Genomic DNA, 27,839 nt, shown 5'->3' on the forward strand with positions numbered 1-27,839 from the left:
ATCTCGCTTAACTTTACACTCGTTGAAAAGGAAAACGCCCAGAGCAGTTGCCACCATTTTCGGTCACAATTTTAACGCGATACTCGAAGATTTTATTTGACGCGGTTCGCGTAACGCTTCGTTCCTCGCCTCGATTCTCCAGTTTATTAATATTACGCGAATTGTTATTGTAAATTCATCGCTTTTGAATATCGCATTTATCATTATTTCTACGGTTTCTACGAATAACTATGAATTAAAGAAATTATATAAATCTCTTTTTCATTTTATTGTTCGTGCTTCGAATTTTGTTTACGTTTCCAGATTGGTTTGAGAACTGTTTATTAATATTTCGAAGTTTGTTTGTACATATTGCAGAGTTGTTTATTGATATTTTGATATTTGTTCGCCACGTTTTGGATTTGTTTTCAGCCTCGACTGTTTACCCGTGTAACGCAGCGTACACCGTAGACCGATGATCGGGATCGATCGCGTTAAAGAGATCCCCTTGCCCAAGGGAAGGGTTGAGGGTATTTACGAGTTCCAAGTTTGAAATTTGAAAAATTTGGCGATACGAGTACCATTAACCTCGTTTCGTCCGTCCAATCTGTCGAATTACGAAACTGTCGTAACTTCGAAACGAAATATATCGGATATATCGGATGTACATACATATATGTGCGAAGGGAGAGGAAGATGTTTCATGTTAAATTACAGGAAATTGTTACGAAGGATAAAGAAAAAAAAAAGAAAAGAAAAGAAAAGAAACGGGACGAAAGTACTTTGCGAACTTTTAGGTAGGTCGCGTTTATATACTCTTAAGAGAGAGAGAAATAGGGATGGAAATTCGCAAACGTCTAACGTTGAGCTTAAGCCGGCGGCTGTACATGTACTTGTGTACATTTGCCATCCAATCTCGTTGCGCAACCCTTTGCTTGCTTACGAAATATCACAAACTCCTGGGGTTGTTAATCAAACAATAATAAGCTTCTACCCGCATGCCGCGAAGCGATATAGCGCCAACATTGCCAATCTCTCGCTGTCTAACATCGTCGTAGGAGCGCGTAGTCTTCAATTACGCTCCCCCTTACTTTCTTTTTTCTTTTTCTTTTTTTTTTTTTTTTCTCCATACTTTTTTTCTCATCGTGTTTCTCTTTTGGCAGACCCGTTAACGCTCTCCGTTTAGGATAGGGCAACGTGTTGATAATTCGTCGTTTGTCCAATCCGTCGTTTTCCACGGCGCTGGAATTGGAATGCGGGAGAGTTTAGTGCGAGGGGAAAATTAGGTTACCGAGATCCAAAGGCCACCGAAATGGAGGATAAATAAATACCTACACGTACACGGTACGGCGGTCGCTTTGCCAAGGAGTAGCCTGGCAAAACCAATTCACCAGGCAAATTGTTTGAGGCCAATTGAGGTCAGTGTCCCTCCTTTCTGCCCGATCTCTCCCCCTCCCCCGTATTTCGCGAGGGACTCCGCTCTAATGAAAGTAAGTGAAACAGTGCTAGCGAACGTCGTGGTTCGCCTCTCTCATTCTCTTCTCTTAGGAGGGAAGCAGGAGGACGCCTTTGCGTCCTGTCCCTTTGAGAAATTGGACGCGGCCTTTCTAATTACCGAGAAAGGTTCCAACTTTCTTGGACGCGTTTCCTCTTCATCCAACTCACCCTTAAGAAATAATTTCTTCTTCGTTAAAGGTATTACAATTTAATACTCTCGAGTAGAGCGCCGTTTCGTATAATGCCATGTCGAGAAAGATGAAGATTTTTCTTCTTCTGCGATCCGAAATTCTCTCGAACGTGAAATTTTTCCACGTTCTCGTCTCGAGAATTTTCGACACAATTATCAACACCGTCCAAACGAAACTTCTCCCTCCTCGGATCGGCCCATTACGTTAGAATCGTTGGTACGTTTCGGGGGCCGTTTCCATCGCCCCTTTTCGAGCGTATTGCCTGCGACGAAACGGCCTATAATTCAATCTTGTCAAATCCATTAACGCTGCCAGCTCCGCGGTCAGCTCCCATCGTCGCGACAGACGTGGTGAGTCAGCATTGGAAGCCTCTGTGCTTCCATCATATTCAAACTCGCGCCTCGTAACGCGCTTCTTCTCTTTTCCCCATATTTCTCGCCCCCATATTTGCAAATACGCGTTCGATACAAAATTACACTTACGCGGGAAAGTCACATTTCTTTTTCTTCTTTTTTTTTTCCCCCTCCCCCTTTTTTTCGAGAGGAAAGAAAAATATACGCGAAATAATTCCGTCGCGAAATAAAATTCAATTTTACATTCCGTGAGAGGCAAGCACGATTTAATTGAGCTCGCCGAGGGCCGCGCTTCTGAACACGAGTGTGTCGTTCGCCTTCTATCTAGTTGAATAATAGAGCAGCCGTAAAATCTGTTCCTCGTTTTCCGCCTCTCTTTGTGAACCGTGCGCACCGTTCGCATCCTTCTTTCTTCTCGATTCGTTTAATGAAAAAGGAAGCGTTTACGCAAGTGCAGTATCCGGTAATACACACACACACACACACACACACACACACACACACGCACGCGCGCGCGCGCGCATACATATAATCGTTCCACGTAGCTAGATCACTCGTTATTCGGACAATGACGAGTGGCTCGTTTCGCAGTTTACCAACTTCGCATTAAGATTAATTGGATAAAGAAGGCCAAGACGAGGTCTAATTGATACAACGAAGCCTGCTACGCTACGCCCGTTACATTTTTGTGCGGCCCTCGTTATACTCTTTTTTTTCTTTTTTTTTTTTTCAAGAGGCGGCCCGCCGCTCGTTAATTCAGCCACGATTTTTTATATTTACCGTTGCCTGATGTCGGTTTTACCGGAGCCACCTGTCATAATTAGGACGAATTTATTTTAATCGAGGGGGGGGCAGGTTTAACTTTAAGCGACTAACGCGCGTTAGCTTTTACGAGATGCGACATTTACGGGAGATTACAGGTATCGCGGTGTCGGCTGCCTATTAGCGTGATTCACCAGGTGAAACGACAATCTCAATGGCGCGCACGTTAATGCGAAACGGTTGACCGCGCCATCGTCGTTTAACGTTTAAAATGGATAATACGAGTTGAATCGAAAGAGTTATTATTATTGTTATTATTATCTCCTTTTCCTTTTTATTTCTCTTTTTTTTATTTTTTTATAGACGATCGTTTCTCGGCTCGTCGATTATCGCGTTGCCAAGGCGATTCGGCTCGGCTCGGTCTCCGACTTAATCCGGCTAAATCTTCAAAGGCATTTATCAAGTATACCGATGATGGCGCGCCATCGTTCACAATTAGAGCGATACGCGTTCGCTACCCCCTCGCCAAAGGAACGTTCGGATTCGCCGTTCAGCGCCCATTAACGCGAAGTAGAGATCCACTCTCTAGGAATCCGGCGCACGATATAAGTAGATCCATCATCATTGAGAGGAACGCGGCAGGTACACTCCACCGCTACTACCCATTACCGAGATTTCTTCCCACGATGCGCTCCGCTTAACAGAAAGCGTTCTGAAATCGTTGAAAAACGTTTACCACCCATCTCGTTCCCTTTGCTCTCGACACACGATCCGCGTGTCCTCCCCTCGTCTACCTTCGTCTGTCCTTCGATTCCCTTTCGCGTTTTCCCGATTTACCTTGGTTAACGATACGATAATCGTTCAAATCTTTAACAAGCATTTGATAAAATTTACGCGTTAATACACCGTGAAGAGTAATTAGCGGGAATTGGAACGATTGTAGCACACTCGGTTTACGCGGAGGGCGAACGCGTGCAAACGTTCTACGACGGATACCGGTATATATCTTTAATTCGACATAGCGCACACGGTAACGTTAACAATGGGGTAAACAGAGAAAATTACCGCTTGCCACGAGCATCGGCGGGCCCGCCTCGCCTCTTCCCACCAGAGGTCATTTCGCGTCGGTCCTTGCCGCTCTCTCTCTCTCCCCGCGCCACCACGCTTGTTGGCCACCCTCCCCCGATCTATATGCGACCGGAGCACAACCCCCGACGGGAGCACAATGCGCTTAATGAAACTCGATATAGCTCCGCCGATAACCCTATCCACCCCTAACCCGTTGGATCCCGTGGAAGCTGAAAGCTCGTCCATCGTCCCCTTTGACGGGGCTGTTTCGGTGGGGGGCTGTCCCCGAAAAAGGCAAATTAAATCCGCAAAGTAAAATCGCGTCGAGCCGATTTGGGAAGAGGGGGAGAGAGAGGGTTCGGGCGACAATGGCCTTGTTAAGGCACCCGCTAATTGCGCCCAGGATCTTTAATGGATCCTCGCGAAAATTGCATCGACCTAAAGCCAGGATCCTTCCTTCTTATTCTTCCTTCCTTCCTCGACTCGGAAGAAGAGACGACGACTCGAACATTCTTCTTTATCCCCTCCCCGTTGGTTTTGTCTCGGCCAAGAATTGAAAGCCGTCCCTGTGGCTTCCGGGGTTGCCAGGGAGCCAAGAGTTGGAAATAAAGCGATCCCCATAGCGTGTCGCAGGAGGGGAAAATTACTTGTTCGTGATATAACCGAGTAAAGATCTCGTCTCTTGACGCGCATTTTCATACGATCGATTTCCGACTTTTGGCGGAATTCTCCTCGATTCACTCTACCCTTCTTTCTTTCTTTCTTTCGGTTTTATTCTCCGCGGCGCTGGGCCGAGTTTAATCGGCTGAATCCCCGTGCTCGCCGCGCATTAAACCTCTGCCAACGGCTCGGGCTATTTTCGCAGATCAAAGACAGCGGCGGAGAGATTGATACGCGGTCCACGGGACACCACGCCCCGCAAGATTCTCGCCGGCTACGTTCGGCCGGCCGATAAATAAAGTTAGGGCTGGCGCATTCCCCGCAGAATTGTTTTGTCGTCGACGTCTCCCCGGTTGCTCGTTAACGCGGCCAACATTTTCGGCATTCTGCCTCACCTTCTCGGATCGCAGCTGTTGCGACCAGCATTCAAATTTTTCCAAACGTTCCACTTTCGTCTCTCCCTCTGTGTGACGCGCTCTTGTTCCTCTATTTTCCCGCGAAATTTATATAAATTTGTATCGAAACGAGATGATCGAAGGGAAAACGTTCTTTCTCGCGATCGAGTTTTATTTACGAGTTCAGCTAGATATAGAATGCGCGAAGTCGTAGTAAAAGTAGCTCGATCTATCGGAACGGTTGTCCGCGACTCGAAACTACGCTCGTTTACGAAAGATACGGCCGGATATTTGCGAAACTGGACGCTGTAAATTACGCTGTGCGTGCGTGCGCTCGAATTATGACCGTGGTTGGTCGTGGTTCTCACGAACAACGTTGGAAAATCGGAGACGAAGGCGAGAAATCGAGTGGCGGAGCCGATAGGATATCGGGGACGCGTGGCGTCTCGGTTCAGTGGCGCGCACTCGACACGTTCCGTCGACTCGAAAATATATGTCCCCGCGGAGATCAGAAGCCGCCATTCGTTCTCCCGAGCGGCGCTAAAATTAAGCGACATTCCCGAGGCCCGGCCCACTCGCCGGCCAGAGAGAGCAGAGAACGACAGAGAATTCGCGGTGGAAATGAGCCACCTCAAAAGAAACGGCGATGGATGCTACGCATTCTTGGATCGACGGCCATCAATCACCGGGCCAACTCTCCTTTCGACTTTCTTTTTTTCTCTCCCCTCCCCCCTTCTTTCCCCGATCCCATCGAAACTGCTCTTTCCCCTCCTTCCCCTTTTTAAAAAGGGATCCCTTTTTTGTTGGAAGCGTTTTGCGAAGCGAACTCCTCCCGTTTTCGAGACAATGGAACCTTGCTCCTCCTTCGGGACGAAGAAGAACGAGAGAACGTTTCGAGATTGATTCGTCATTTCGGAAAATTGAAGGGAGAGGAGGAGAGGAGAGAGAACGCGCATCGAATAATCTAGTCCAGCATTTCCATTGTCGAGCAATTGCTTTTTCATAAGGAAAAAAAAAAAGAAAGGAAAAGGAAAAGAGAAGAAGGGAACGATCGTAGATTAACCCGGTGTTCGTAACGTGAGATTGGAAAAGTTTCCTTCGCGAGTTTATGAAAGGAGAAGCGGTCAAAGGAGAGAGAAAACATAATGGAGAGAACTGCGCTAGAGTGGTATACGTACACGTACACGTACGCGCGATCCCTTTTATTCGTACTTTTAATAAAGCTACATCTCGTATCCGACAACACGGTGCCGGTGAAAATAGCGGGATGCTTTTTGTATATATCGATTGCCCCGGAGAGGTATCTCTATCGATATCATCGGGAAAATATAAAGAGTAACCTTCTCGAACTTTTAACAAGCCAAACGTAACAGTCGGCGTTCCCAACTTTGCGATGCTTCGCCTCGAGTTCGGTCAAAAGAATCGGAAGAGTCGGTTTTTTCGATCGATCGTTTCCTTTATCTCCTCTCTCGCGTGATCTTCGCGGCTCTATGACGATACCGCACGTCGGGCGAAATCGCTTCTTTCTTTCTGTTCCACGATCGTTTCACCGAGCATCGCTCCAACGATAAATCGCGAAACCCCGCCCGCAGATAAATTTCTTCGGGAAACGTAAATTTCCAAAACCTTTAATTTCGACTCTCACCAACGTCTCTTCACCGTTTAATTCGCTCTCGAGTCGTATTCGCTGCGAGCTCAACGAGCCAAGATTATAAGAGGAATAACGATAGATAACGAGATAAAGAGGAATATATGGTAAGGAAGAAACGTAAACCCTCCGTTGTTGTTCGACCCATTTAACTCTCCTCCCTCCCTTTCACAAGTACATGCAAGTGCCACGATCCATTACGATCGAGAGAGAGAGAGAGAGGAAGGGGGAGGACACGTACTCTTTATCCCGCGACACGTACTCGGCCGTGGATCGTGTTGCTCGCGTTTATCCGTACGCGTATATCCTAGGCGTATTATCGAGGGATTGGAGAGGAGATTGGGGAGGGTTTCATTCCGCAAAGGAAATTCGACGGTAAATTTCAAAGGAAGCCGTTTCAATTAGCCAGGGAGCGGAGGAGAATTTGGGTCGCAATTTGGATCGTCCCGCCGGTGATGATGACGCGGCGTGAAAGCGAGACGGTAGGTAATAAGTAATTTGTCATTCACGAGCACGTGTCGAAACGGGGGAATTTCCTCGCTATTGTTATAATTACCTTCGAACCTCGGACAATCGGGAGCGCGCGTTTAGTAAGCGCGGCCGTGTTTGAACGGATTCCCTTTAAAGATGGATAACGTTCCCCGTTTACCAGTTGCGATCGTTTGATATTTTCGCCCCGATCCAAACGTTACAATACCGCGTTTTCATTTCGTTAGGGAGGGAGGGGCGGGCGTAACGAGATTTTCAAATAGTCTAAACGTTTCGTTTGATCCACCGGTTGATCCGCAACATTACAAATGGAGGGAATTCTGTTTGCCCGCGTTGTATAAACGACGGCGCGCGGTAACCGGGCCGAATTATAACTAACGACTCGTTTGCCCGTGTGTACGAAAAACATTGGACCGATGAAATCGGGTAAACGGATTTCGCGTTTCGCCCCGGCGAGCGTTTCAATAATCGAGTTTTAAATACCGCATAATATCGGCTCCCCGTATCGTTCCGTTGTAATCCCGTTCGCCGTTTATTTTTATTCCCTTTTATTCATTCTGTTTTTTTTTTTTTACCTCGATATTACGTATCCGACCATCCGTCTCTCTCTTCGTTTCGTTTTGTTTCCTCCAAACTTGTTTACATTGACGGGAAAAAAGTCGAACGAGCATTAAGCCGGAGTGGGAAAATTGGAAATTCGCGCGATATGTGTGGAGCGACAAGTGAGTGGGAAACGTTGCGATTTCAATTTTCCGTCCGGTTAATCAATCCCTCGCCTCCCCCTCTCGCTCGGAAACGGTACGCGCGTCATCGCGTGCCGAGACAGGGAACGATCAAAATTTCGGTTAACCGATGTTGGAACGAAAGATCGCGAACGAAGGGGACAGTTTTTCGAGCAATTTTCGCGCCATTACTCTCTCTCTTAAGCCTCTCGATAATTTCCTTTTGATTCTTCGTTTCGACCCCCTCGATCGCATGTTTAGAATCGTCGATAGAATCGTTTTCGCATCCCAGATTTCTACAGATCTTATTCTCTCTTCGAGATCTCTCGTCATTAGCTCTACTTTCAGAAGCTGAAGGGAGGAAGGAAGGGGAGACGATTTCCGCGATGTTTGCTCCGAAATCGGGAGACACAAAGGGCTCCTCTTGTTCGATGGAAGAAGCGAAAACAAGCGGAGAGGGATTAAGGCGAAAGTCGATTGCGGCGTTCCAATTAATTTGTTTAAGTTGGCTAACGCCCTTTCAAACTCGAACTTGAATCAGTCCGCCCGAAAGAAGATTAGAGATCTCTACCCGATCGAGCGGAGATTAAGTCTTTTCGACGTGACTTCCCTTTTTTCACCCTCCTCCCTCTTCCTTTCCTCTCCCTCCCTCGTCCTAACACTTTCACCGGCGAAAGAAAAGCGACATAGGCGGGGGGAGGAGACGGGGTTGAGGGTTTAGCGCGTCGATGGAAGGAAACGAGAAATTTTCCAGTAATCTTTGGACGGCGGGTAGAGATTGAGTCAAGACGGGCTGAATGGCCGTCGGAGATCGGGTCGAGTCGTTGAAGATTCTCCCGGATTTGATCTCTTCCCGAAAGGAAAGTCGAGTTTCTTGACCGGGCGTTAGAAAGAGGAAGAGGAGGAGGAGGAGGAGGAGTAAGAAGTCGCGTAGGGGTGGTAGGAAAACGAAAGAAGAGGAGTGAAAGGGAGAGGGAGGGAGGGGCGAAGGCGTGCCATTGTCACGTGGATTTCCAATTAAAGGGGTTCAGAGACTAGATGGGTCGTCGACGAGAGGAAAGGATCGGATCGACGGATCAGAAATGCATTGCGTCTTCTTCTTCTTCTTCCTTTTCCTTTCCTCTTCCCTCTCGTCACGGAAATATCGAGGAGTCGATTCTCCTTCGATCCTTTGGTCAGCTGTGGGGAAGCTGAGCCGCGAATGGGTATAACGGCACCGATGGCGCGTTTAGTTTTATAATTGAATCCAGTTGTTACCGGTGATGGGCAACCGATTGCTTTCGTTTGGTAAACACTAACTTTTAATTATTTCCTCCCCCGGTCGAAGAGTCGGGGAGAGCGGGGGGAGAGGTGGTGAGAAGCGTCGGCCGGCGGAGCCACGTGGTGGCGGGAGGGGGGAGATTGATTCGGCTAAACAGGCCGTAACAGTGGAATAAACGGTGCCGGCCCGGCCAAACTAGAACAGATACAAAGAGGGAAAAGAGTGGCGCGGCGTGAGTTGTGAGCTCGTGTGAGCGTGCGTCGACTCGCGCACGATTGTACATCGTGGTGCATCGAGAGATGGAAAAAGAAGGGCGAGGAAGAGGGAGAGCGGGGAAAAACAATGCGCACAGTCAGCCTAACTGCGCAAACATTGTCGATCGATGATTGCTTCGATTCATTCCGAGTTTTTTTTCCTCCCCCCCGTCCCGGGATTGACCGGTCGAGCATGGTGAAATAAAAAGAGAGGAGAAATAGAGAGAGAGGGGGGGGAAGAAGGGAAGGAAGAATCGTGTACAAAGGGTGAATTAATGCAATCGAGTTGGGCTCGGCGAAATAAAACGGCGGTTTTGCGGTATGTAATACAGCGCTTCTGTTTTCCCTCCCGGTTCCCAGATCGCTTTGATGTCGCCCTATCGCTGTCGCTACTTGTAACCTCCATGCCTCCACTTCTACCTTTTCGCCGGATGGAAGGAGAGGAGAAAAAAAGAAAGAAAGAAAGAAAGAAAAAAAGAAGATTTCGAAACGCGGTCGAAAAGCTCTCCTGATCCAACGGATTTCCGCCGTTTGTTAGGAAATATTTCTTCGGTTTCGCGGGAATTCGAGGCTCGCACGGTGGATAAAATTCCTCGACGAGCGTGGAAATCGCGTCTATCGTGGAAATTTGAAACGAAGCCAGAAGACGCGCGTACGTTGATCCTGGATACGCGTAAACGCGTGGAGAAATTCCGGCGAGCACTTTCGTCGCGTCGTTAACTTAATCGAAGATTTTCTTTTCTTTCCAGTAACGGTCACACAACCGGCTACATTTCCTGGCATTTTTCACATTTTTCTTTACCGAAGCGATTCGTAATTCGGAATTCTAAAAGATATCGAGATTGAAATTTAAAATTGAAGTTTAAACGATAGTTTTTTCCTCCTCCTTATTTTTACCAATTCCTCCTCTTTCTTATTTTTATCAATTCCTCCTCTTCTTTATTTTTATCAATTCCTCCTCCTTCTTATTTTTATCAATTCCTCTTCCTCCCCAAATTTATCAATTCCTCCTCCTCCTTATTTTTAGATTGAAAAACAAAAATGTCCATCCCAGAGTTTCCGCAATGCAGCGCGCGATTATAAACGCCACGTTACGTCGCGATTCCCCTAATTTCCAGGACGATAAACCTCCTCGTTTATTGGCACGCGTGCATAGACGCTTGCATGCACGTACACCGGGTGACGCGAGAGCCAACCGGGTCAGCGTTATTTTTAATTCTTTCCTCGTTAACGGTATGGTTCGCTCCGCGGCCATTTTACGCTCGTATACGCGTATACAACGAACCGTCACCGAAATCGAGCTCTCGCCCCGACGATTATCGCTGCGATGGGGACAGTTGAACGGTTGAACTTTGGGAAAGCCGAATGCATCCACGGAATTTCACGCGTGCCATTCTCTCCGAAAATACGACGTAAAGATGTTGAATACAGTAAATAAAATGTAAATGGATTTACCTGAACGAATATATCTAATTATACGTAATTGTCTGTTTACAAAACGGATTTGAACAGATGCGTGCATCGAAGAGAAACGAATAAGTAACCAATTGCGAAGTAACAAAAGCACAAATAAAATTTCAGCGAACTTTGTTAAATTCTACAACGAAAGAATTTGCGAACGAACGAAACGAAAGGAAACCGCGCGTTTCTCTCGATCCAAATCCTGCAGCGCTGCTCCTACGTTGACCCTTTTGCCGTTGCAACGTTGTACGCGACGACCGAACAAATCGAACGTTTACGAGAGGAAAAGAAAGATGTAGGAGATAGGAAGCATTGGTCGCCGTTTTCGAGCGTATGACGATTAACGAGGCAACCGTTTAGCATAGATAATCACTCCTGGGAACGAGAAGCGTAGGCATTGAATGGCATTCAAGCTCTCCGCATCCGCGATCCCCGATGCAATTATCAATCGAGAGTCCGCTATGCATTAACATAATCAGATCAGCCAGCCGTTCGAAACCCGTACGCTCCCCGTACACAGAGCCCCCTCTCCTTTCCCCCTTTAGTCGGAGCGTCATCATCAGCGTCGACATCAAAACCAACATGGCTCCGCCATCCACGAGGCGCGACATGCATGCAACAATGCAATTATTCCTGAGTGCAGCTGCGAAAGACCGCCTAAAACCGCGCGCGGGTTATCGGACAATTATCTTGATTACCAGATACGATCGATGATAACCTCCCCGCCCCTTGTCGTCGCTTTCCTCTCCCAGTTTTCGTTGCCCGCCACGCTCTCCGTAAGATTAAAACCGGCGGAGGGGATGAACTCTGGAGCCAAGCATTGGACGAATCAAGCCGCCTTGTTCCGTTAACTTTGTACGCATCTTCATCCTCGATGAGAGGGAAGCTTGGTTAGTTTTGATTGAAACGTTGGTAACAGTGTATCCACGGGATCAAGGGCGATAGATGGCCACGCGTTTGCCGGCGATCGAGGAAATAATGGATCCATCTCCTCCTCGCTTCGATCTACGAGCGAAGTTTGGAACGGTTAAAAGAAGAAGCGTTCCAATCCGCGATCTCGTTAATCATTCCTCCTTTCTTTTTTCTTTTCGATAAAATTTTCAGTAGACTCTAGATATTTCTCGATTATCGAGAATATCGTTTCGGGGCTTTCGATGGAAATGTTACCACGTTATTGTTATTATTTAAAAACGTTAGTTTCGTGGAAATCGTTCCGTCTCTCGTTCGGCGAATAAATTTAAAATAGAACGTTATTAGGAACCTAAAACCGGCGTGGAACGCGGCCGGCGTTAATGAGTCGGCTAATTAAGCTTCGTTAAGCGAAGAAATTCCTCGAGTGGCGCGACCGATACTTTAATGGTTTCCACTTCCCGTGACTAATTAGTATCACGTAAAAACCGTTTTCGTTTGCCCGAGGGGAGAGTTCGACAGGTTGGACTACTCGTCTCGAGCGGTCTCCTTTATTAATTGGAAATTCGTGTTTCGAAACGACCGCGCAATCCCCACTCTTAATCGATGCGTGAACATCGATGCTTGTACCGAATATTTTTATCCTATTCTCTCTCTCTGTTCCAACTCGCCAATTGTTGCTCTCGAGTGCCTCGTCGATGAAGCAATTTTCCTCGCGAATATATATATACATACACACACGTTTCTGGGTCAGAATCGTTTCTCTTTGACGCGAGAAAAGGAGAAACGAATATAGCGAATAAAACGTCACGAGCAATTCTTATTCGTTGCCAATATTTCCATAGTTTCCTTCCGCGAAAGGAAAGGATTCGCGAGGGAATTGCATCCTCTCGACTCGAAACCCTGCACTCTCGCGAAAGATTCGGTTTAATTGGAACGGGTTTAATTCTTCTTCGCGTGGGTGGGAATTCTCGACGGGACGCCACCTCGATATTAGTCGCGAACGGTTAACGAGGGAAAGCGGTGAGATGCGGCGAAAATGGGGCGACACTCCGTGATTTCGTGACGCTCCGTGGAAATCCGTTGCGGCGAGTTGGAGGCGCTTCCGTGTCCAATATTCCAAACGGGAGACGTTTCCACGGGCCAAGGAATGTTGACGGCGTCGCGAGGCCGAATATCCTTATCCGCCTGCACGGATTAATCCGGTTGCACGGGGATTCGCGAGAGAGTTTCGTTGAACGACGTTGAAGGAAGAAATTGTCTCTGGGGCCGGACACGTATATGTACCCACTTGACAACGTGTATTCTTCGAATTTGCGAGGTGTAAAATCGTGAAAACGAATATTTCGAAGCTGGAATCGCTTTCAAACCATTCGCTTCAGGGCGAATGATAATGCGTACGTTGGCCGATGCTTACATTCTCGAAGGAGATAGCGAGGCGATAGGGCAACAGCTGCGTGCGTTGCTCAAGGCAGGAGTAGGCCGTCGAGGCTCGTCCATACACCGAAGATGTTCCTCGTGGCGATCCAGTGAGGCGACCTTCGACAGCTGATCCCATGAATCGTGGAATAAACCGATATCATCCCCGGTACGATGAAACCGTATCCATAGTGTGGTCGGCGCGAGCACAGTTTGCCACTAAATGCTAATGCCTCGTGAACTCTGAATTACGATTAACTTCTCTCTGCGCGAACTCGTGAATGTATGTCGTGGAGCTCGGCTTGGCTCGGATGATACGTTGCCACTCCACTCGTGGACAGGGACGTTAGTTCCCCTGTACGTTAGCCGGCTCTAATTGCGCGGCCCTCTTACGCGCGGCTTAGACTTCGTTAAATTCATCTTCTCCGCTTAACGCGGGGATAATCTTCCGAGAGCGTGAGTCATCGGCGTGTATGCACGCGTGCGATACGTGTATGCGGGGAACAAAGGGTTTTCGATGATTCGATGCGATTTATCGCCGATTCAACGGATGCGTTGGAACGCGTTGAATAAGTAAGGTAAATTGGGAGAAAATTGAGAAATTTTTAATGAACATTAAAATATTGATGACGAACGATGTTGATAAATTTGTTCGCACTCGCTTTAAATATTCCATAGTATCATTATGTCTTTTAACATTTTAACGCGAATATGAAAATTTATAATATATATATATATATATTATTGTTCTCATTTTTCAATATGTTAATCAACTGGCATTATTATTCCTGCATAAACCAATTAATTTAACGATGTCATTAAAAATAATTAATTATTATAATCCCTGCTTTTATTCGCTTATTCAAATTCTAATTAAAAATAACACCTTAATTATTCCCATCGTAACTAAAAATCTATTCGTAAATTCATCGAAATCCGATATTATTCTTCGAAGATCGCGTATCGCAATAACCTTTAAAATTAAATCCAATTATTTCCTTCGAAAAAAAGAAAGAAAGAAAGAAAAAAGATTTTTCGAAAAAGGGATCGCGCAGGAAGGAGAAACGCGAAACGGGTCGGCGAATATTCGCATAATTATTATTTCAATAAACTCGGTCGTGCAGCGTTTAACCGTTGTGCGTGCGCGGCGCACAAGTGAACGCATCCCGCGTTTCCAACCAACTTCCGCTGTGCCGCGCGCACGTGGCTCTCGCGCGACGCACGCTTTTCCGACCGCGATCCGATGCGTGGCCGCCGCATTATCATAACGCGAGCATTGGCGATCATCGTGGCGAGAGGGAAACGCGCGTCGATCTGTGACCGAAACGGGGCGAAACAGGGTTGAAAAAGCGGAAGGGGGACGAAGAAAGGCGATTATCTCGCTGCTCATAATGGGAAATGGGGTTGGCTGGGTTGTATCTGTGAAACGAATCGGTTTATTTAAACAGTGGGAGCAAAAGGGGAAGCAAATATTGTCGGGATGTTTGGACGAAATGCGAAGAAGATTTATTCCACGGGTGAAAGTTTTATATCTGTGCTCTGGAAAGTATTTCTTTGAAGTGATTCTCTAGAGTGGTGTTTTTGCCCAAGAAACTGAAGCAGAATTGGAAAAAGAATAGACGCGTAAGCGTGATTGAGAATAAGTCGATCTTTTTCATTTTTCAATTTGTCGAAATTATTGTTTAAATTAATTAGACACTCCAAGGGAAAGAAAGATTCGTTTGTCGATTTCTCTTTCTGTTGGATCTTCGCGGCAACCGATGAAAATCAAAGGTTGAGGAAATTGGAGAAGATCGAGATCTAATCCTCGCGAGTTAACACGAATTGTAAAAAGTGGCGCCGAGATTTTAATATTTGAACCCACGGCTCCGGATACTGGAAACTCTGCACAAAAAAGTGTTAGCGTTAAGAATCACGAGAGAGGTCCATCGTTTAATTATTCATTCGGGTTTAAGTCAAGCTTACCGTCGGATAAACCGATTCTGCTTACCTTTCTCCAACCGAATCGACTTTGCATTCTATCCACCCCTAAACTTCTCTCACCTTAACCTCGATTAATTATCTAGCCGGTGACGATTCCGAAATTCGTGAGAAAAATTAATGAAAAGATTTCGTGGAATAATTTTGACGAAGGAACGTCATATCGCGATTTCTTTCTTTTTTTTTTTTTTTTATTCGCTCGTTTACTCAATTACGCGATTACAAAGTGTAACCAACTGAACGCAATGGGACAGTGACCGTGTTGGATGTTGAGGGCAGGTCCGTACTCACGCCCAACCTTCGTCAACCGGCTAATGCGGATCCGAATTTGATTTTCCGTGTAGCTGGACCAGTAATGCGGATACGTAGCCGTTAAACCAGAAGTGTTGGCGTTCTATATACCAGCCGCTGACGGCCCAACCTTCCATACCTAACGTAATTAAAATGTGCATTACCGAGGCCGCTGCATTATGCGGGAGAGAGTCGAACCCGCTCGGCGCGCGCCTCTTTCACCGGGCGGTTGCATCACCCTTTATTGCGAAAGACGGTCGATAATTTTCGTTAACCTTTGCACACCGAAATATACGTTTCCTCTCCGTCCTAGCAAAGATCGAATGTATTTATACACGCAGATTTAAACTTAGGTAGGAACTTTAATATAATATTAAATCCAACGATCTTCTCCCGTCTTTCATCCCCTTAACAGAGGGGAAAGAGAGAGTTTGAAAGAGAGAGTTCGCTTGGAATATCTCGTGGTAGTCTTTCGTTAAATATCCTTCTCGAGAGATTCGAGAGATGCGTAACGGTGTGCAAGACGTGGCTAATGTTTCGTTAAAAGGAGGCTTATTGATTAACGCTCAATGGCGCAAACGCTTTTAACGAGAACAAACGGGACCACGATGAACACGGTACGCCCTGTGCAATATATATATATATATATATAAGATAAGCCGGCCGTGTCTTTATTATATTCGCAAGTTGTGCGATGGCTGATAAGCACCGGAGTTCGGTTACTTACTACTCGCGTGAGGTAGACTTCCATTCGAGAGACTCGCAACTCGGCTTATCGTTGCAAACGCGTGGTGACGCTTCTCGAAAACGTGCCAGGCGTATCATTATTATCCGCGCAACATTGTTGGTGGAAATTTAATCGGGTAGACGCGTCGCCGTTTCTCTCGAACGCATCGCGTTGTATTTAAACGCTCGAGGAGCTCGAGAGGAAGAGAAACGAAAGAATTTCTCTGCCAAAGATGAAGCTTAATTGCTCGGACCATGGAACTGTTATGGGAGATCCCGTGAATTTTCCATCCAATATCCTCTTTCTCGAAACGGTTTCCGTTCGAATAACAAGAGCTCGTTCTAATAGAGAGTGCATTCTCCTCCTTTCCATTCCTCCTCTCCCTTTCGAGTTTTTAAGTCAACTTTGCACCAACTTGCATGCCCCGTGGACGTCTCTTGTCCTCGTTCTCCTCGCTCGCCGTGTGTGTGTGTGGGTCGGTCGAGCTTCCTCCTCGAGTATCCCCTCCGTGTCCCGGGGATACGGATTCCTCCCGGCGCGAAGAAAGGGGCGAGTTGTTTTCATTTAAAAGTACCTGGCCATTCCGCCATCTTTCCGCTCTCTTTCCCTCGCGTTTTCCTTTCCCACCATCGCCATTTTCGCGGCCACGAAGATTTGTTCGCGCGTCGCGCTCGTGGTAATAATTTCCACGTGCCTTTTGTATTCGCGAGCCGACCATGTTCCAGATACCCAAATTCTCGTAGCCAAGCTTTCCCTTCTCGTTCCTTCTCGTTTAATCGTGGAAGAGGAGGAACACGCGCGCGTTGTTTGCGCCACGTTCATTTAGAGATTCCGCCTTCGGGGTTGAATTAGAGATGCGACGTTCTCTATTTTTTCCTCTCTCTCTCTCTTGAGGTTCGTAAGTAGTTTCGAGGAAATTTTCGTTTCATCGGCTCGGTAAATTTTTTCGCCCCGCCTCGCCTCGGGCGGACATCGTACTCGAACGTACGCGGGGCGCATAAAATTTCCTCGACCATTCGACAAGGATTTAAAAGTTGAAACGGGTTGGAAATTTATGGGGCGTTTTGCCCTCTTTCATCTCTAATGGCGAACGCGCGGCGTACACAATGGCCACACGCGTGCGTGCACAAGAAAGGACCGTGTACGTGGCAGGTCATTCGAGGAAACTTTCTCGAAACCTCCACTTCGTTCTCGCGCCATCACGGGACTTTAAGTACCTCCCCTCCGCGGGGAAGGGGAGAAAGTTTCGCGGCGTCGGATTTTTCAAGTAACGTCACCTGTTCCCAAGAATGGACCAACTTCTCCTCCTCTCTCCTCATTCAACGCACCGAAACACCGATAGAACACCTTCCTCTCCTCTCCTCTCCGCGAATTTTCTTCTCTTCCCACGCCCTTCGATTCCCTTCGAATTGAAATACGTCATCGTTGTGACGTAGCGAATCCTCGATTATACATCATCGATCTCGAACAAGATGGTCGATTTTCTTTCTTCTTCTTCTTCTCCGCGACGAACGAAACAAAACGACCGAGGAGATTGGAGCGCACGAAGGAAGAGAGTCGAGATTTAAAGAAAGAGTTTACGCTTCCGATACGCTTTGGCCGGGTTTTTTCGCTCCGCGACCGGAGGCGCGTTATATACCGTCTTTGTCGGGAAGTAGTTGGAAAGGGGAAGAAAGCGGAGGGAAAAAAAGGGAGGAAAAACCCGCTTCTTCCCTTCCCTTGCAGCTACGAAACAATTACGCCGGTCGAACGAGAGCATGGAATCCGCACGGTTCTTCTTTCTTTCCTTTCTTCCTTCTTTCTTCCTTTCTTCTTTCAAGCTTTCAATTAGTGGGTTATAGCGAAATCCTTCCTTCGTGTTTTCCGTCGAAAAGTATGGGAGAAGAGGAAAAGTAGGAGAGAACGATAACGGCATCCAGGACAACCGCTAACCGCCTCCAACCTTATCTCCGTGTACCCAGATAGATACAGCCCTCGACAATACGGTCGGCCCCAAATTCTGTCCAAGCAACAACCCCTCCCCTCGGGTCCACCTTCCGACTTCCGAAACACCACATCCTCTATCTATCTATCGTTGAAATGAATATTTACGCGCGCACGCGTTTCACATGGTCCTTGGAGTTTGCACGTATCCGCGATGGAAGCGTGGTCGTACACGCGTGTAACAGGCGAGGAAGCTCGCTCAGTCTTCTCCTTTCACGCTCGTGCACACCCCTTTTCGAGAGGCGAGGCGAGTCGTCCGTCCTTGGCATCTTATCCTCCTGCTCGGTTTCATCCCCTCGAAAGGCAGAACCGACCGGCAGAAAATTTAGGATCGCCTTTCCCGAGTGGCCCCGTATCCGGCCCTACCCGTGGCAGGAAATGAACGCGAAGGCATTGAAAGAGGAGGGGTGGGGTGTTCGCGTGACGAAGAAGGAACGGATGAAGAGAGAGAGAGAAATTGGTCGTTTCGCGATTATCTCTGGAAAATTCGCTCCCTCCCCCGCCCAGACAGTTCCGGTTGGATGCTCGGCGTTTGTTTGGACGCTGGTGGAAACGTGATTCGATAGAGCGGAAGACGGTTACGGGGATGGGGGCGAATAAAATCTCCAGGTACAATAATATCGGGACGCATCGATTGGCTCCGGCTCTACGGGGAGATCTAATAAACCATGCGACTGGATCGCAGCCAATCCAAAGTTTACGCGTCCGTCTGCAGCGATTCGTTCGACGTATCGAAGGATGCCCGATGGATCGTCTTTTCATCTTTCCAAACCCTTTTCCATCTTCCCCGCCCCCGGTCGAACTTTGCCAAGAATTTATGCTACGTTGTTCCAATTAACAATGAAAGCTGCGACGACCTGCGATTCCCCCGCCGACGAGACGAGCCAACAACCATTCTACGCGAGATGGAATCGAGTGATCGGTTGAAAAATCGGGGACGGCTGGGTCGAGCGTCGGTATCTCCGATCGAATTAACGGCGAGATAACTTTGAACCTCCTCCCGCAACCCTTGTGTGCACTGCTTGGAAGGCGTTATCTCGCGATTCCCTCGAGTGTCGAGTCGAGGAGGGGGACGACGGTCGAGGGAAAAGAGCGCGCGATACTCTCCCGGATTTAAGTCGGACGACGTCTGTGCAAACACGCGCTTCTCCCCCTCCGCGTTGTCCTCCGTTGAAAACGCCATGGAAATCCCTAGATAAGGATCCTGCCTCGCCAACGAGCTATGAATTATCAATCCCTTCAACCCTATTCCTATAGTATATACATATATTTCATCGAGTAACTCGAATCGGATAACGCGTTAAGAGGCCGAGATTTCACGAGAGAGCAAGTTAGCTCGGTATCTCGACGAGCTCGAGGAAGGTCGTTGTTTCCAGAACGTTGTATAGGCGGATATGGCGCCGATGGTGTCCCGCAGGTGGAGTGGTATATTGTTTCGAATAAGTTGGTCCCCTATGGAGATGGAAAGAAGTAACGATCTTAGTAAGAAGACGGTATATGGAAAGGCTGGAACCACCATGACGCCAGCTAAGGGATGGAGAAAATGGCGTCGTAGGGAGGTTAGCCTTACTGCTATAACATGTGGCGTGTACAGCAGGGCGTATGTCGTAGCGTAAAACCGTTTACACGCTTACACCGCTGGAAACCGAGCGTAAGAGCGCGTCGGAAACAGTTTGGTTGAAAAGAAATCTAGGAAGGATGGAAAGAAAAAAGCAACGGAGGGAGAGGAATTAAGAAACGTATATTCTCGTCGAAGAAAGTTTTTCCTTGGAAGACGAGGTTCGCGTAAACAAGCACGGTCAAGGTAAAACGGAGACCGCTTTTAGTCGGAATGGAGGGTTGCATCCCTCCCCCTGCTTGCCGGCGTCATGGATCGAGCTAGACGGCGGCGAAGAAAATCGGGGAGGAACGGGTGGTGGCCCTCTCCCATGCGAGAGGGGCGAGAAGGAAGGAAGGAAGGAAGGAAGGAAGCTCGAGCCTAGCCTCGAGGCGGCCGCGAGACAATTTATGGCCACTGGAAACAATGTGCCGCCGGCCGACAAAGGGTGCCACTGCCCTTCTTCTCCCCCTTCGCGACGGCGGCCAAGTTAGCTAACCCCGTGTGCCCGACCACGCTCTTTTTTCCTCCCTTTCCACCACTCGTCTCATCGGCCGAATCCAACGACGATCCGTACGCTTTCGATGGAACGTTTTTAACGAGGGGGGGAATTGGCGTTCATCCTCGAGGAGGAGGTAAACAGCAGGTATACGGGTCGAAGATCTTTTCGAGAATGAAGAGGGGAAGGATGTTTCGTCGCGGATCGGATGGTTGGGCGCGTGAGGGGAATAGAGGCGGAAAAATTGGTTGCAAGAGTATCGAGAACGGAAGGCAAAAAAGAGTGGTTGACCCAAATCTGAAATCCCTTAGAGACCGTGGAAAGCATTCGAACCTTCGCGAGCATCCTAACTTCTCTCAAGAATTTCCATCGATACCCTTCCATTCCCACGATTCGAAAGGTTGGAGGAGCACCGTTACGCGATCCACGTTCACCCTCCATCCGTTTTAATAATAACGCTCGTGGCTCGACTGCGCGATCGTGTTTAAATCCGAAATAAATTCGGCCCCGTGTCCTCGATGCCGAGCCAATGCCTCCTCTGACTGCGAGCCAACTTTCTGATTGCGGATCCGTTGTGCACGGTTCAAACGGTACGAAATGAATACGGTCTTGTATAGGCGAGGCATCGAGGACGATAAGATATCTAAGCTCTGGCTAGGTATACATAGGAGAAGGGAGAAGGGAGGAGGAGAAGGGTAACCCGGTGTATCTGTATCTCCATTCGTTTCAATCCTCTATTTGGAGAATTGGATCGTAGCTACAGATATCTGTTGCGAGAGCAAGGCGGACGAGTTTTAAGAGGGTATCAAAGGGCAGGATATTAAAATTTCTGGTGAAACGGGCGGAGGAACGAAGCGCGTAACGTAACGTTGGGTGCAAAGTATCGTTACGACGTCTCCCGATATCGGTTCTTTCTTATTTTATGATATATGTCGAGTTATATACAGTCGAGGGATCGTTCGATCGAGGAATTGTGTGAAAATAACGGTCGGTCGATTATTCCAAGTTTAATTATTCGAATAACCGATTACCTGAACACGAGTTGAAAATTACACGATCCAGGCGTATCCACGTTTGAAAATTGTTCAACTTTTAACGAGAATGTCGCGTGTCGTAATAACCGATTCTCTGAACACAAAATTGAGTAAAATGTATTCACATTATTGCAAATTAAACGAATACGCGCATTACACGTTTTTATCCGTTTGAAAATTGTTCAACTTTTAGTTTTTGACGAGATTGAGAAATTTGTTTCTCTCGAATTACGTGGGATTTATTTATCCTCCGATTGATTCGAACAATCAATCGTTCGTACCAACTTACGTTATATTTCGTTTTGGAAAAAGACGTTGGAAAGTTTCTATATTTAACGCGACAAAGAAATCGCGAAGTGTTTTTCACCGAGGGGGAAGGGGAGGATGGAAAGAAGGAAGGAATGAAAATGAGGGAAGAAATGATTTAAGAGGTAACGAAGCTCGAATTGGCGAACGGTTCACCGATACCGTCTTAACGAGCGGAATATTTATAAAATAATTACTCGGTCGCTAAGCGCTCCCGGCCATTCTTCGCGACTGTGAGCCAACTTGGATATCGCGCCACTTCCCTCTTCGAGATCTTCTTTAATGCCCGGGACAATGAGCATCGCGGTACACCCGGCAAAAGAATAATCCGAAAGGAATAACGTACCCGTTATAATTGCTCCCCTGGAAAACTGTGATTTTAATCCGTGAATTTAATCCACTCGATCATCTGGGTCATCGGGAAACACGGCCACGAATTATTAACGGATCGCTTTCGCTCGTAACGTAATTTCTATTTTAACTTATCCGTTCGTATTATTTAAACTTCATCAACCTGCTACAAACCTGCTACTTTTTCCCAGAGTATATATATTTTTTTCCAATTCTGTTTAATATCTCTCAAACACCTGCTTACCTCTCATTTCATCGCCTGAAATATCGACTCTTACACGGCTGCTTGCGTAAAAAAGAAGCACAGTATTCATCGTGTTTCGGATTCGTTAAACGAAACACGAGCGTATTGTTAAAAACGCGAGATCGTTGGGCGACATTTAGCCGGTTCTATATTTATAGCTTGGCAAACATCGTAGGCGAGCGACGAAACGGCGCGTCACACGGCGCGTATAACTCGGAACGAGTTAGCATCCCGTGGAGGCCACCGTGCCGCTCCCGTTTAACTGGATCAGCCTGTGTCGAGCCGGAAACGAAAGATTTGCGAGTCGACACGGGAGCGGTCCCGTTTCCTATCGTAGGCGTCGCCCGACCGACAAATAAAGCCCGACACGGGAGCGCGATCGGGGAGGAGGACGCCTCCGCCGCGCTCGAATTGATTATTATTACCCGCGATAATCCGCGGCGAGAACGAAACAAGGAAGGAGGGGGCATTTGCACGCTCCTCGAATTTAGCTTAATTCATCGCGAGATACTCGAACGGAAAGTTACAACGATTGTTGCTACGATTCGAACTCGTTCTATGCAGAGGTCGTGTACGAAAATGAGCGACGTGGTAAGAGTGATTGTTTCGGGCTTGGATCATACTGGAGAATCGTTGAAGGAGAGGAAAGCGTGGAGAAGATAATTTTCGTGCGAGATGCAACAATAGTTGGGGAATTTCGTGGCTCGTTGCTACTATTACCGCCGCACTATCCTCGAGGAACAAGAGCGGCGCGTTAGGATGGCTCGTGTGCGGCGGCCAAAAACATAACTTGCGTGGCCGCGTTAAGACACAGACGCGTAGACAAAGGGGGAGGGGGAGGGGTTGAGAAGAATGGAGATAGGAGACGCATGGGAGTCGGCGAGAAGCATCTTTGGCGGCGAGGGATCCTGAAAGCTGTCGCCAGACGAGTCGTTAGAGGAGGCCGAACAATGCGCTCGTACAATGCGCGCGACAACGCGCTCGCATTCGGGGAAAGTTGGAGAGTCGAGTGAGTCGGAACGATGCGATTTCTCGCGACGCTTCCTTTTAATCCCTTTTCATCTCGCCTTCGATCGATTCCTTCGGTGATCTTTACTCCTCGAAGAAGAAAGGGACGCGTCCTTCGCTTCCACCACTTCCGTGGTGTACTGTTTTCTCCCCCACGGGACGGGGAACGCGAGATTGGCAGTAATGAAAGAAAAGTAGTCGTGAGTGGTTGTAGGGCGAGGCTTCGATCGAATCAAAGTCAAGTGGCATTATGACCGTGACATCTCCGACGCAACTCCATCTTCCAGGACAGGAATCGATGGGGGAACGAAGGGTGAAGAAACCCCGCCACTTGAAGACGAACAGGGTGAATTCGAATAACACGCGAGGTAAAAAGATATGGAAGCTCGATGCATTCCAGCTAAGATAATACCAAATAAGATAACCAAATAAGATCGATTCCTTTGTAAGAGACTGTCAACGAAAGCAAGAATGATTACGATAACGAAGAAGAGGAGGAGGAAATTACGATACGAGAAATCGATCGTAAAAAAAGTATCCGACTCGTTGGACGACTCCTCGATGATCCATCGTCGATGGTATTTTTCAGCGAGGCGAGAGAAGGTCGAGAAGACAGGTCGACGGCACCCCGGGGAAACACAACGCCTAAATTAACCGTGGAATCTCCTCCCTTCATCCTAGACTCTCCAACACTCGCGCCTCGCCTTCCGCACCCTCGTTTGCAAATTGGAGAAGCGACCACTTTATCCACCAACGCGTTCCCTCCGCGAGAAGGGATCGGAGTAATGGAGGCGAATAAAGGAATGCAAGCATGGGACGACTTACTTGCTAAACAAGGGTGAGATCTCTCTCCACCCTCTCTCTCTCTCTCCTCGATTCGAAGAAACGAGAATCCAATTCGAAGGCGAGGGAAAAGAAAGGAAAAGGAATTGCGGACGAAGGAAGGAAGAAAGGAAGGAAGGAAAGGACTGAACACAGCCCCGCATCGCGGAGGAAATGACGGGTTGGATGAATGCTGGCTTCTCGAATCGACCGTCTTGCTTACCCTCTATCTCGGTATATCGTGCGGGGAGGAAAGGGGAAACAATGAAAACAAGGAGGAGAAGCAGAGGAGAGATCCAGAGAAGCAAGGAAATGACGGATCCACGGGATGTGGATCCGGATGGACTCGCTAGAAGAGATAAAATGAGGAGGATAAGAAGAGGGGCGGAAGGAGGAGGAGGAGGACGTAGAAAAACACGGAATGGCCGTTGGTCGCCGTTCGGCCATTGAGTTTGCCTAACGGACTCTGTGCAAACACTCCGTGCCCAGCGAGAGTCTTTGTTCTAAACCGGAGATTTATGTCCGTTTCGCGCCGTTGCACGGATTTATCCACTCCCTTCTCCACTCTCTTCCACCCCCCTTCTCATCTCTCCCATCATCGCGATAAGAGCGAACGCGCGACGAGCAACGCGCAAATAAAGCGGAGACGAGGCTCGCTCGTCGAGTATATCCAAACGGGTAATCAAACGGGAGGGGATGTTTTTTCTTTTTTTTTTTTTTTTATGAATCTCGTCGCGGAGCACAAAAGGGTTACGTCTCGGAGAGCCGTATTTATTCGCGCGGGGAGGTATCCATTTCGCGAAAACCCCGCTGCGTTCATCCCGCGCTGGAAATTCTCTCTTTCGAGAGCGTCGTTCCACCGCGTTAACGACTCGCGAGAGTGTAAGACGAAATTTAAAATTTTCCCGCGCCTCGTCGACCGCACATTTTTAACGGAGCAACGTTCTTCTCGCGGAAAAAGAAGTTTTCGATCTTTTATCGGAAATCGCTGAACGGTTGCTCGACAGTTTCCACGTTGTCCACTCTGCAAAAATGGACGGCGCGACGTTTCGAACGAATTCATTTCGAGGAAGGAATCGAGAAGGGTTGTTACGAGGAGTAACGAGGTAGGAAGGAAGAGGAGATTCTCTTCCTGCTTTTCGATCGATCCTGCTTTTTTTCTTTTTCCTGCTCTCTCGAAATTGGTATTGCACGGTGGCGTTGATTGGTAGAATAAATTCGCGGAGATGGCGAGTGAACGCGGATCGTTTTCAAGCCGGGGGATGGAAAACGACCCCGTTCCGACTACGCAACGAGGGAGGAGGGGTTTCGGTTTGGACGAAAAGTTGGTTCGTTTCGGCGAGATGGGTTGGAAACGAGGGGGAACAAAAAACGTTAAGGGGCGGAGAGGACAAAGGGTTGTCACCGCGGCGCGAAACTAATGAAGCGGATCGCCGACTTTACTCGGGCGAGGACGAGAGGGCCGTGCGCGTTATCGAGAGGATGCGTGGAATTACGCGCGTCGCGGATAATTACGTTCCGCGGATTCGAGTCGAGTTAGATTTCCTTTTTTTCCTTTTTCCTCGGCATTTTCATGCCACCGTTTTTCCACCGTTAATTTCAATTTACAGTTGCACGCCACTGATTCGAGCCGCGCATCGTGCCGAAAGAACCGTAAAATTGACCGAAACGAACCCGACACGGCCTCCCCCCTCCCCCCCAACTTTCAAGCAAACGAAAAAATTCATATAATTGAGAATACGCCAACTCAACTGTGAAACGAACGCGATGTACCGATGTCACGACGCGTGTCCGTTGATTTTATTTTATTTCATTTTATTTTCCCCTCCTCCTCCTCCTCCTCCTATATAAAAAGGACGTACTGATGCATCGTCGTTGATTAAAGACACCTACTCTCTCCCTGCGCTCGAATGGAAAGTAATAATTTCCAGTTGCACGCACGGTGCTAGCGGAGGGGGAGGACGATTTTCGACGCGAAATTAGCAAGCGTCGCGGGTAAATTTGGATTGGATTTTTCTCTCTTTCCGCTTTTCAATGGTGAAAGCTGTTGAAAGGGAGGGGTGAGAGAAAGTTACAACTCGGCGCGCAGCCGGCAGGCGTGGAAATGGCGACGAGTTGGCGCTTACTGTCAGCCCCGAATATTATACAGGGCACGGTTACGTTAATATCCGCGTTAACGGCGCGCACTTGCGCCCGTTTTCGAATTTTCGGGACGTGTGCGCGTCGAAATCTCGACAGAAACAACCCGGCTGCTGATTTCCCGTGCGGATATCGCGCCGGGTGCCGCGAATGATTTAAAACCCTAATCCTCGAAAATCCAAACCGTTTCCACTTCCTAATAGAATCGTAAGATATTTTCCTTGAATTCGGTTGCGCGCAGAGGAATATTCGGATATTAATAATTAAGGGATAGGATGAACGCATTCAGAGAATGGAACAAATTTCTTTTGAAATTGCGTTAATGTATCCACGTTATGCAAATCCTGTTATAACGCTATTGTATTATATCCATTATGTTTCGAAGCTAATGAAATCGTAAGTGGTATTATGAAACGAAGGAAACCGCGCACGAAATAGATATTTGATCTATTTGTTATTTCATCTTCGCGTAATAATAATTCTGTTGGATCGGAAAAAAGAATTAGGACCTTTATAATTGCATTTTATTCGTTTGTTCCATCGATCGTTGTTTGCGCACGCGCCGCAAATCTTACTTGCAACGTTGTGTCTAACCAACGTAACAAGATATTTTCCTCGCATTGGAAAAAGCGGGGTAGACGTTGACGATTAAGGGGTGTGAAAGCTTCCGCGTTTCGCGCGAGTTTCGCGCGAGTTATATCGCGAGATTCCTGTTATGTCCCCAACTATCTCGCAACTTGCCGCGATACCGTTGCAAAGTTTCTTCTCCACGTGTCAAAAACTCTCCCCGCAACTTTCTCGCCGCGTTTTCGTTCGATTTTGACAGGTTAGCGGCACCGCGACATTGTGCGGCGAAATTTCAACGGGAGGGGCGGATTTTGCGCGACCGCGTTACAAAGTGGATACGAAAAGGGGTGAGGCGGGGATTGGAGGATCGAATGGAAGCGTCGAAAGCGGCCGAGTTTATCCAAGAGACGATGGTGGCGATACGATCGCGGGAAGGGACGAGTTTTATTTGCCAGATGTTACTTAAACGCCGCTTTCCATCCGAAAACGTATCGGGGAACAAAGCGCTAACGCGAGATTGGATAGCTTGCGCGAGCGTTCCTCCCTTACGCGAGGGAGTTTGCGATCCTTGGAACCGATAAAACGCGTTGAAGAATCGTGTTCCGCGGGGTGAATTTTGTCGCGTCCCATTTCGAGGGATATTTAATTCTTTTGCGGGCAAACGTATTAACGTATAACGAAATTAAATTAAGTTCTAAAACGTTGTTTATAAAAAGTTATTCTTGATATTCGAGTCTTTAATTTATAATCTCTTTTTCTTTTTGAAAAAATCGGAGGGAATGTTCGCAAGGGATTTAAATTTTTCTCTTTATCGTCGTTTACCTTCCATCCCGGTATCGAGAGATTAAAAAAGAAAAAAAGAAAAAAAAAAGACAGTACAGTATTCTTGAAAAAAAAAAAAAGAATGGATCCATTATTTTCGACTTCAAGGGTCGGTATTTCGAACGCGAAAACGCGCCGCGTTTTCACCGTTGGTCGCGTTAAATTTTCCAGGCCAGGAAGGGAATAAAAAACAGAGGAACCGAGGTAGAGACTTGTTCCAATTCGAAAGCCATTTTTTCGACTTGCCGTCTTTTTTCCCTTTCTCTTTTTTTTTTTTCCCCCCCCTTTTTTTCGCGTCGGCTAAATGCTCATGTACATACGTATATATATCCTATACGAGGGCCGAGTTGTGCACACATCTGCGTCACCGGCAGGCTGCCGCCGCTATATAGCCGCGGAAC

The 27,839-nt window shown here is 47.6% G+C and overlaps 1 protein-coding gene and 1 non-coding gene across 3 annotated transcripts in view; both read right to left on the bottom strand.

Annotated features, from left to right (window-relative positions):
* The window catches only part of LOC100576129, a 211,643-nt gene that overhangs the window by 164,347 nt on the left and 19,457 nt on the right, over positions 1–27,839 (bottom strand). The gene's annotated exons all lie outside the window — the stretch shown is intronic.
* Positions 11,104–11,186, bottom strand: Mir9869 (microRNA 9869). The gene has a single exon (NR_127350.1). It is a non-coding gene; the product is annotated as a microRNA 9869 (primary transcript).

This window comes from Apis mellifera, linkage group LG5 (assembly GCF_003254395.2).
Source record: "Apis mellifera strain DH4 linkage group LG5, Amel_HAv3.1, whole genome shotgun sequence".
Classification (NCBI taxonomy): domain Eukaryota; kingdom Metazoa; phylum Arthropoda; class Insecta; order Hymenoptera; family Apidae; genus Apis; species Apis mellifera.